The sequence below is a fragment of the Hesperophylax consimilis genome, chromosome 29, assembly GCF_061612785.1.
Source record: "Hesperophylax consimilis isolate HC1 chromosome 29, BYU_Hcon_1.0, whole genome shotgun sequence".
Classification (NCBI taxonomy): domain Eukaryota; kingdom Metazoa; phylum Arthropoda; class Insecta; order Trichoptera; family Limnephilidae; genus Hesperophylax; species Hesperophylax consimilis.
The window spans coordinates 15576376-15585725 of NC_142864.1; the positions used below are offsets into that span (position 1 = coordinate 15576376).

The 9350-nt window shown below is 36.2% G+C and overlaps 1 non-coding gene across 1 annotated transcript; it reads left to right on the forward strand.

Annotated features, from left to right (window-relative positions):
* The first annotated feature begins 4145 nt into the window (after positions 1-4145).
* Positions 4146-4218, forward strand: TRNAL-CAA (transfer RNA leucine (anticodon CAA)). The gene has a single exon. It is a non-coding gene; the product is annotated as a tRNA-Leu (tRNA).
* Positions 4219-9350: the final 5132 nt, after the last annotated feature.

The window sequence follows — 9350 nt, forward strand, 5'->3', positions numbered from 1 at the left end:
GTTGCCTCAAGTAAGTCTATTTTTTTTTTAATTTTTATTCCAGATCTCGGGGAGGGTGGTGCAATCCCACGAGCTCCATATTATACATAGAATATAGAAGTAAATATAAAAAATATTGTAAGATAATACATATACAATAAACGAACACAAAATATAATAATAATAATAATACAAAAATAATGAGATTAAAGTTTTTTAAAAAGAAAAATATTCAAAAAAATATATATATGAATAAGTATATATATATATTTTTATCTATGACATCCGGATTTGGCTCCATCGCTTGTAAACAGGTCCCTGCCAGAAGTGCAGTGCTGCCATCACAAGACCGTTTTCGCTCGTGGCTAGTCGTGTTCGAAAGCTGGTGATCCGTTTTTTCATTAGTGCTCGGAATCCGGGAGCAAGCCTTTCTACAAACATCTCAGTGGCACTGCAGTACCAGGACAGCCCAAAAAGCATTCGGTAGGAATTGTTGTACTGTACTTCCATTCTTTTTAGAGATTCTTTGTTGAAGTTGGTCCACATCTCCGAGGTATATAGGCTCGTGCAGTATGTGTTAAAAAGTTGCCTTTTTGCTTTTGGGCCACACTTGTTAAATCGTCGAGAAATCATATTTGCTCTGATGCACAGTGATCTTCTCTGTCGCTCAGTATCCATATCATCATGAACCTCGGATAAGTTCCATGAGGAATTTTTTACTGGATTTGGTGCAGCATATTTATATATTCAGTTTGGTGCGGAGTCCACACACCACTATCATATTCCAGCTTACTTCTTACAACGCCATCGAACATTGCTAACTATTTACATGTTCTGATGATAAATACCAGGAGTTTGTAGCATACTGGCAGTGAACCGTGATATGTTCTCTAACGTTAGTTAGGGAACAAGGACGATACCTTGGAGACATAATAAATAATATAATGTCTTCAATATTAAGATCTCTGCTACATACACGTTCTCTTTAAATCTTCCATCACCCGCTTTGCCCGAAAATGAGCGATGCATAATAAAACAATTTTATTGTTGTAACCGGACGGGCAATTTTATGATTTAACAATTTTATTTTCGTGTGAGGACTGCGAGGTGTCTGAGAATGGGTGGCGCTGCCGACCCGTTCTGTTCCAGTTGTCTGCTCCGCGTTCAGGTTACATCATCACCTGGAGGACTGACACGGGCTGATAAGGATATTACCTAAAGTGTAACTAAAAAAAAAGTGTTCTAAAGTGTGACTAACTGAAACTAACTAACAAACCATCACGCCGTTTTCCGCAGGGGTAGGCAAAGAGGATGGACCGCCAAACAACTCTGTCTTAGCACACACTCCTTGCCTCATTTACATTAATCCATCGTCTCATACATACTCTTCTATTATTCTGACTCTTGACATGGCCCGACTCGAGTATCTGATTCACTTGGTCGTGCCATGTCTTCCTCGGGCGTCCTCGACTTCTGCTACCATTCACACTTTCATCACATATTTTCCTTACACTCCTTTATTCGCTCATTCGCTCTACATGCCATAACCATCTAAGCGTCCCTTACTTGATCTTACTCATTATGCTTACAGAAGCCTTGTACTCTTTGCGGATCTCCATATTTCTCACACGATCATACATAGTTTTACCACACAAACGCCTCAGGGATCTCATTTCTACAGCATTCAGTCTACTTTCATCCTTCTTCTGCCAGTTCCATGCCTCACTTCCATACATCGGGGTAGGTACCAGCACTCCATTGTGGACTGCTATCTTCGCTTCTTTGGACATTTTTTTGCTAGCGCAAACTGCGTTCCGCCCTCATTAATGGAGTTACCTTCATTTACCCGTCTTTCAATATCTCTGTCAGCCTTCCCATCTCTCTACAATATACTTCCTAAATACACAAACTCATCCACCTGCTCCAAGTATTCTTCGTTCACTAATATATTGCACACTGTTTTCGTACTCTATATATTAAACACCATGACTTTAGACTTACTTACATTCCTCATTAACTCATACATCATACATACATAGTTCATCCTAGACACAAGAGACTGTAGATCTTCCATTCTGTTCGCAATCAGCACCGCATCATCAGCATACAACCAGAGATGTGTTTTATTTCAAATAAATCCATTTCAAATGGAAATGCAAAATGCAAAATGGGTATTTTCCATTTTGCATTTTAAATGCTTTTCTAAAAACCATTTTGCATTTTAAATGTTTTTTTTCAGTGCATTTTCCATTTTAAATGCTTTTTTGCAACATTCTTCCTACTATCTCCACTCATCTTTTTTTCATAAGCCCCAAATATCAGTCGGTCCTCAACCTCGCTATGAGAGATAATTTACATTTGTCCAGTTGCTCCCTGGTAGGAGCCTTGGCAATTGAGTGATACCATTACAAAAACTACTGATTCAAATAGGTACTGAACATTGGGCCATGACGCTGTAATATTAAATGTTAGATAGCAGTTTCTATGTTTTTACGTTGGAAACATTGGTCCCGCGCAATTTTTTTGTGTTTTCATAATCTGTAGTCGTGGTGTTTTTGGATTTACCATCAAGTAATATGTTTGTTCTACATTGATTTCCATTATTAAATGACAAAATTGTTTAAAAATTCTATAATAATTTTAATTGTTTGACCTGAGAAACCATTTTGCATTTTCAATGCATTTTGAAAATAGGTATTTTGCATTTTGCATTTAAAATGCTTTTCAAAAACCCATTTTGCATTTTGCATTTTCAAATGGAAAAGTTTTGACCCATTTCCATTTTGCATTTCAAATGGTTTTGGGTACCCATTTTGCACATCTCTGCATACAACAGGCAACATACTTTGAGATTACTCAAATCCGCGCCCAATCCCACCTCTTTCAATTCTTGCATACAATTATCCATGTATAGATTGAATAACCATGGTGACATTACGCAGCCTTGTTTGACACCTTTTGTGATATCAAACCAACCTGTAAAACCACCGTTCACCCTAATGCATCACTTCCCTCATATCCTAGATAAGAGAGACTGTAGATCTTACATAAATAAAGTGTAACAATATTCAATTTTATGGAATAGTTGCTGATGTGTACCCGGCGCGGCGTTTCTCGGGGCTTTGAATGGTTTGTAGTAAAGTTTTGAAATTTTAGTGTACCTGTAATCCAGGTCTATTTTCAAGGTGGAAATAAATAGTATTTCTATATAAAATACTAAATGATACATTTAATAGTCCAACATTCATGTATTGATAAGCTTTCGGATTCCACTACGTAATACTTCTAGAAGTCGGGATTTATTTGAGCGCAGAAATTCTGGTACTAACTACCATATGTATTCCTCATTGCCCAGAATACTTATGAAGGGAAATAATTATACAGAAATAGTTGACACCTTCAAATTATCACTTAACAAATACAAAATATTGTTACTGAAGCTGTTAAATTATGAATAATTGATATGTACTTTATAATTTTTACTATTAATTTGTAAAAGCCCTCAAATTAATGAATAAATAATTCAAATCTCTTCTTACCAACTTCAAAAATATTGATTTGTATGCTTTTCCGTACACGAACTTCTTGAGTGTTAAGAATGAAAAAAGGTCCTTGCTTACCTGTAACAAATAAAAAACATCATTAGTTAACTACTAAAAAATATGTACGATACACAAAATTTAAAAAGAATGTTATTTTTTGATGGGGTTTTAAAAAACAAACAAAAATATTGTGAATTCCACATATGAGTCTTAACTTCTCCCTACTGTCCGGAGCTGAGGAGTGGGAAGGGCAAGGATATGGGGAAGAGGAAGGTTGGAAAGTACCTGGCTACTGAACTGGTCACCAAACACTGTTAAAGTCATTCCAAGCAACGCAACGCAATATACGTAAAACTCTGCAGCAGTTTGTTTTGATTTTTATATATTTTTTTATGATAAACTAATATTTATAAGACAAGATTTTATTTTGACATAATAAATATAAAAAAAATATTTCACCAACAAATATAATATGTCTCGACGCCATCTAGTGAGAAATTTAGCACTAACAAAGCCTTTCCTACAAAAATAAAGTTGGTTGTTTACAGGTGAAAAAATATAATAAGCGGTAATTGTTGATTGAAGTACTAGTACAAATAGAATTATTTAGCGTGTTGGAAATAAGCCGACGTAGCTCAGTGGTCTAGAGCACCTGACCCAACATCAGAAGGTGCGGGTTCAATTCCCGTCGACGGCATTTATTTTAACTCGAGAGATATTTTCAATTTGTATTGATATTTCAAGAGACTAATTATTGCTTATAATAATTTGTTTTGTTACTTTTGAGTTGTTTTAAATAAGTTAATCCTTTCTTCTCTCCAAACGAGCTATATATTCAGAATCGATGACATGTTGTAGAAGTTTGTTCTATGCATCCACTACTCTATTTGCAAGGAAGTATTTTTATTTTTTTAGAGTTCGTGGAGACTTATATTTTTGTGGTGGTGATTCTTGGATGCCAGGGCATCTGTAATGTTCAAATAAAGTCTCAATCAAGTCGCCACATCTTTCTTTTTAATGCTGGTAATCTTAGTTCCACGAGTCTATCGTCATATTCCCGGCCTTTCAAAGCTCTAGATATTTTTGTAAAACGTCTCTGAACTCTCTCTTTTAGATCTATGTCTATGGCAAAATCTTTAAATAGTAGAGGAAAGGAAGCGTATTTGGAATACTGTTGGTAATTCGGAATACCGTCTTATCTTCGGTTCGGGTGGCGGAATCTATCGGTAATAATTATAACTATTGAAAGTCGAAGCTGTGAGCCTTGATTTTGGCTGGTATAATAGTTCTCCTGTGTCTGCGGATGAATGCTGACGTGTTTTGTGAAGTTGCTCCTATCAAAACTTTTTCGGTGAGTTTTTAATCCAATATAATCACCCCATATTCCAAACTATTTTATAACATTACAAATGAAATCACTTCAGAAAGAGTTATATTTTTATAGTATGGCTTTCGTTTTTGCATTTTTTAATACGTTGACATGTGATATAAGAAAGATCTTTTAGGTTATATGTTGCTAATGCGGAATACGGAATGTGATGCAAAATCGGAATAGTATTCCAAATTATATTCATTTTTTTAAAGTACTTTTATTTAATTTTACAGAGATGTCGTCACCAAATTTGTACCAGAAAAGGAAGAAGTGGGATTCGAATGATATGTGTGAAGCCATTAGTGCTGTTCGCAATAAAAAATGGGATATTTGATGGCAGCTAAACACTTTAAAGTCCCACGTACTACTTTGTTTCGACTCGTATCTGAAAAAGATGCGGACCCTTTGACTTTAACCTCAAAGAAAATTGGCCGAAAACCAGTTTTTAGTGCAGAGTTCGAAAAACAATTGGTAGACTACGCCCTTGTAATGGAAAAAAAAAATTCTATGGTCTAACACAAATGGATATCCGACGATTGTCTTATCAAGTGGCTGTTAAAAATAATCACCCAACTCCTTTTAAATCGGGAATTGCTGGCAGATACTGGTTGAAAGGCTTCCTAAATAGACACAAAAATGTGTTATCTATGAGAAAACCTACAGGAACCTCGTTTGCAAGAGCCATCGGTTTTACCAAAGAAAAATTGGACACATTTTACGACATACTAGAAAATGTGTATTCAGAAAAAAACTACCCCGCCGACCGTATATTCAACGTAGATGAATCAGGACTATCTATCGTTCAAAGTAAAATCCCGAAAATCATTGGACGCCGTGGTAAAAAACAAATCGGTGCACTAACTTCGGCTGAACGAGGGTCTCTTATAACTATTGTGGTTTGTATGAGCGCATCAGGCATATATGTGCCTCCAATGATAATTTTCCCCCGCAAAAATATGAATCTACAGCTCATGAAAGGAGCCCCGGCTGGATCTGTTGGAGTATGTCATCCATCTGGGTGGATACAAACTCACCTATTTACCCAATGGTTTTTACATTTCATGGAGAAAACTAAACCAAGCGAGAGCTCTCCGGTTTTGTTAATCTTGGATGGTCATTATAGCCATACAAAAAACTTGGAGATTGTAGATTTGGCTAGAGCGAATCACGTCTCCATAATATCACTCCCTCCTCACTGCACACACAAAATTCAGCCCCTCGACAGGTCATTCATGAGTCCTCTGAAGGCCTATTATAGCGAAGAAATTCGTATGTGGCTACGTAATAACGCACGAGCTTTGTCAGTATATGACATAACGGAGTTATTTGGAAATGCTTATCGCAAATGCCAAACCGGAGAGATTGCAGCAAATGGATTCAAAGTTAGTGGAATCTATCCCTTCAACCGGCATATTTTTAGCGATGCTGACTTTCTTGCTGCAGAAATTGAAGTTTGAAGTGAATTGAGTCCAGCATTGTGCAGAAGCGTCAACAACACCCATGATGGAAGTTGAAGCACGTCCATTAGCTTTAATGGAAAGTCCACCCGAAGAACAAAGTCCTTCCTTGGTCGCGATTGAACCCCAGCCGTCGGCTTCGCGTGGAAGACCCAATCGCACTATCATTACCCCATTTGATGTTTCCCCGATTCCGCAAACTAGGAAAAAAACATCCAATAGAGGGCGTAAATCAGCGGTTTCAACCGTTATATCAAGTTCTCCATACAAGAAGCAACTAATAGATGAACAGGAAAAGAGGACTGCTAAGAACAAGCCCAAGGGTACAAAAAATTCCAAAAAGAAAAAAACGACAGATATTGCTACTGACTCGAATTCTTCTGCATCGGAAGTAATTGATGACAGTTCCTCTTCTGATATAGTCATCCCTCCTGGAACTAATAAACCAAACGATGAAGACGCAGTGTGCTTTTTCTGCAATGGTCCTTTCAGTCAGGATGTAAGGGGAGAACTTTGGGTCAAGTGCCTAATGTGCAACCTCTGGGTACACAATGAATGTGCCGGATGCGAAACAGAAGAGTATGTATGTGATTATTGCAAATAATTAACAAGACACTATTATATTCTGAAATATTAAAAGTGAATATAATTTGGAATATACTATTCCGAATTACATGCACTTTTAAAAAAACGCATTTTTTCTCATTCTTTATTTTTTAATTTTTTAAAAGCACTGTAATATTTTTTTTAAATTTCTGTTCTCGTTTCCTAATAAACTATTAGTTTCTTAACATTTAAATCGACTTTTATTCGTAAAAACATTTTTATCTTATTTTCTGCACCATAAAATGTAAATGGTATTCCGAATATGCTTCCTTTCCTCTATAAAATAAAGTCGCTATCCGTGTCTGTCTGTTTGTGCGCTTAGTTCTTCTGAACTATGCAACGGATTTTGATAGGGTTTTCAATATCATTTAGAAAATTTCTTCTTGAAGGTTATATATATAATAAATGCATATCATATTTATAGAAAGTAGAGAAAAGTCGATGCTATGTAATCGAGTCGTAAAAAACGCTTACTTTGCTAACGCTGACTAAACCTTAAAAGATACATAAACATGATGTATCACGGAATTGTATATCTTAAAAAGGTCTCCAGAAAAGTCTACGGTGGAATATGTCTATCTCCTAAGCATAAACCCCACCAACGCCAGGTACAGGTCAGCTAGTGTTATTTTTTTTGTGTATTACAGACTGTGTGTCCATTTACAATACACATGTAACATTAACTACATATAGATAATACGAAACAATGAAAGAAAAAAGAATAGAAATAACAAGTTATAAATAGTGGTTTTTGGCATTGACATGCCTCTTGAATTCTTCAAGGATACTATTAAAAATATCTATAGTCTTGGAATCGTTGTTTAACAGCGCCATACCTCGTGTCATGCTATGCCGAGCCAGTACGTCCGTTCTGCCACGTGGGATACATAGCAGATCATGGTGCCGTCCCTGGCTGTAGTTGTTCGGTACGAACAACTTATAGCATTCCAGAAGGTATGAGCCATCTATTAAATTATTAAGAATTTTGTACGCCGTTACTGCACCACTCCTCGAGTGGAGACTTTGGTAGCGCGTTTCGGCAAGCAAATCTTCGTGATGCATGAATCGCGGGTACTTTCCGTGCATTCTCAAATACATGTATCTCAAAAACTTTTTTTGAATATGTTCTAATTTTTCAATGTATTTTTGTTGGTATGGGGCCCATACAGCAGAAGCGTATTCAATTTTAGACCTTATAATGCAGTTGTACAAAGTCGTCATTGCCTCGGGATTGGAAAATTGTTTGCAGAGTCTTATGACAAATCCGAGAAGCTTGTAGTTATATCCGTTGTTATAATAAAATTGTATGAACGACAACGATATTTCACAATTTATTCATTTAAAAATAATATATAGTATATTTGCGGCACGTTCCAGAGTGGAAGATACTCTCAGTATGGCTCAGGTGTAAGACCAACATTCAGAATTGAAACGTCGCTTGAAATTGCTTTAGTCGTGTTCGGTGACCAGATTTGTATAGCCAGGTACTCCTCCCCCTCCCGAAGGTAGTGACCTTCAGTCTCACAAACAGACGGTTGGGGAGAGTTGGGACTGTTGTGCGATATTTACATTAAAAAATACATTTAAACTACCAAGAACATACTCTTATCAAGTGCGTAAAAAGTCTCTCATCAAAACTTGTCAAATAAATAAACTCACATCAAACCAACGAGGCGCATTACTTTAAAAAAGGAACATAAAAAGAAACGGTTAAATTCAACGTATCCTAATAAAAAAAACTCACGTAGTTTGGACAAATTTCCGTTTGTTTAATGGCGGACATAAACATAAGAAACAAATTATGAATAAATGTATGACGTGTGTAACATTCCTCTTTACAGCTCAATTAAATAGTTTACAGGTAAAACAAATTCAAGTGAGCGTTTCACAATGGCAATGATTATAATATTACAGAGACGTGAAAGTTAAATGCCATAAAACATTATCTTAGTAGCATCTTGGTTTTACAGTGGTATCACTGTTAATCGAGACGGATTAATGGAAGACGGATGTCCAAGTGTAGCACAGACATATGAATATATAGACTAGAAATTAAGGGTGAGGGGTAAAATCAACTGTTGAAGAACGAAAGGGGTAAAGCTGACTGTGATTCGTCAATAAATCAATCTGACAGTATATAGGCATCTCGCATTATAATATCACCATTTAGTTCTTAAAAGTGTTCATCATTTACTTCACAGTAACAACGATGCGCACACTTAGGAATCGCTACATTCGACCAATGTTGGAGGGTTGTCACAACCGCTTTGTTCGTATTAATAATAAAATATTGAAATCTTTAAGAAATAAAAGTAAAACAACTAAAAAAACAAATGAAATTATATACACACAGTTTTTACCAGCGATTCCTAGGAGTATTTGGAGTAAAAATTT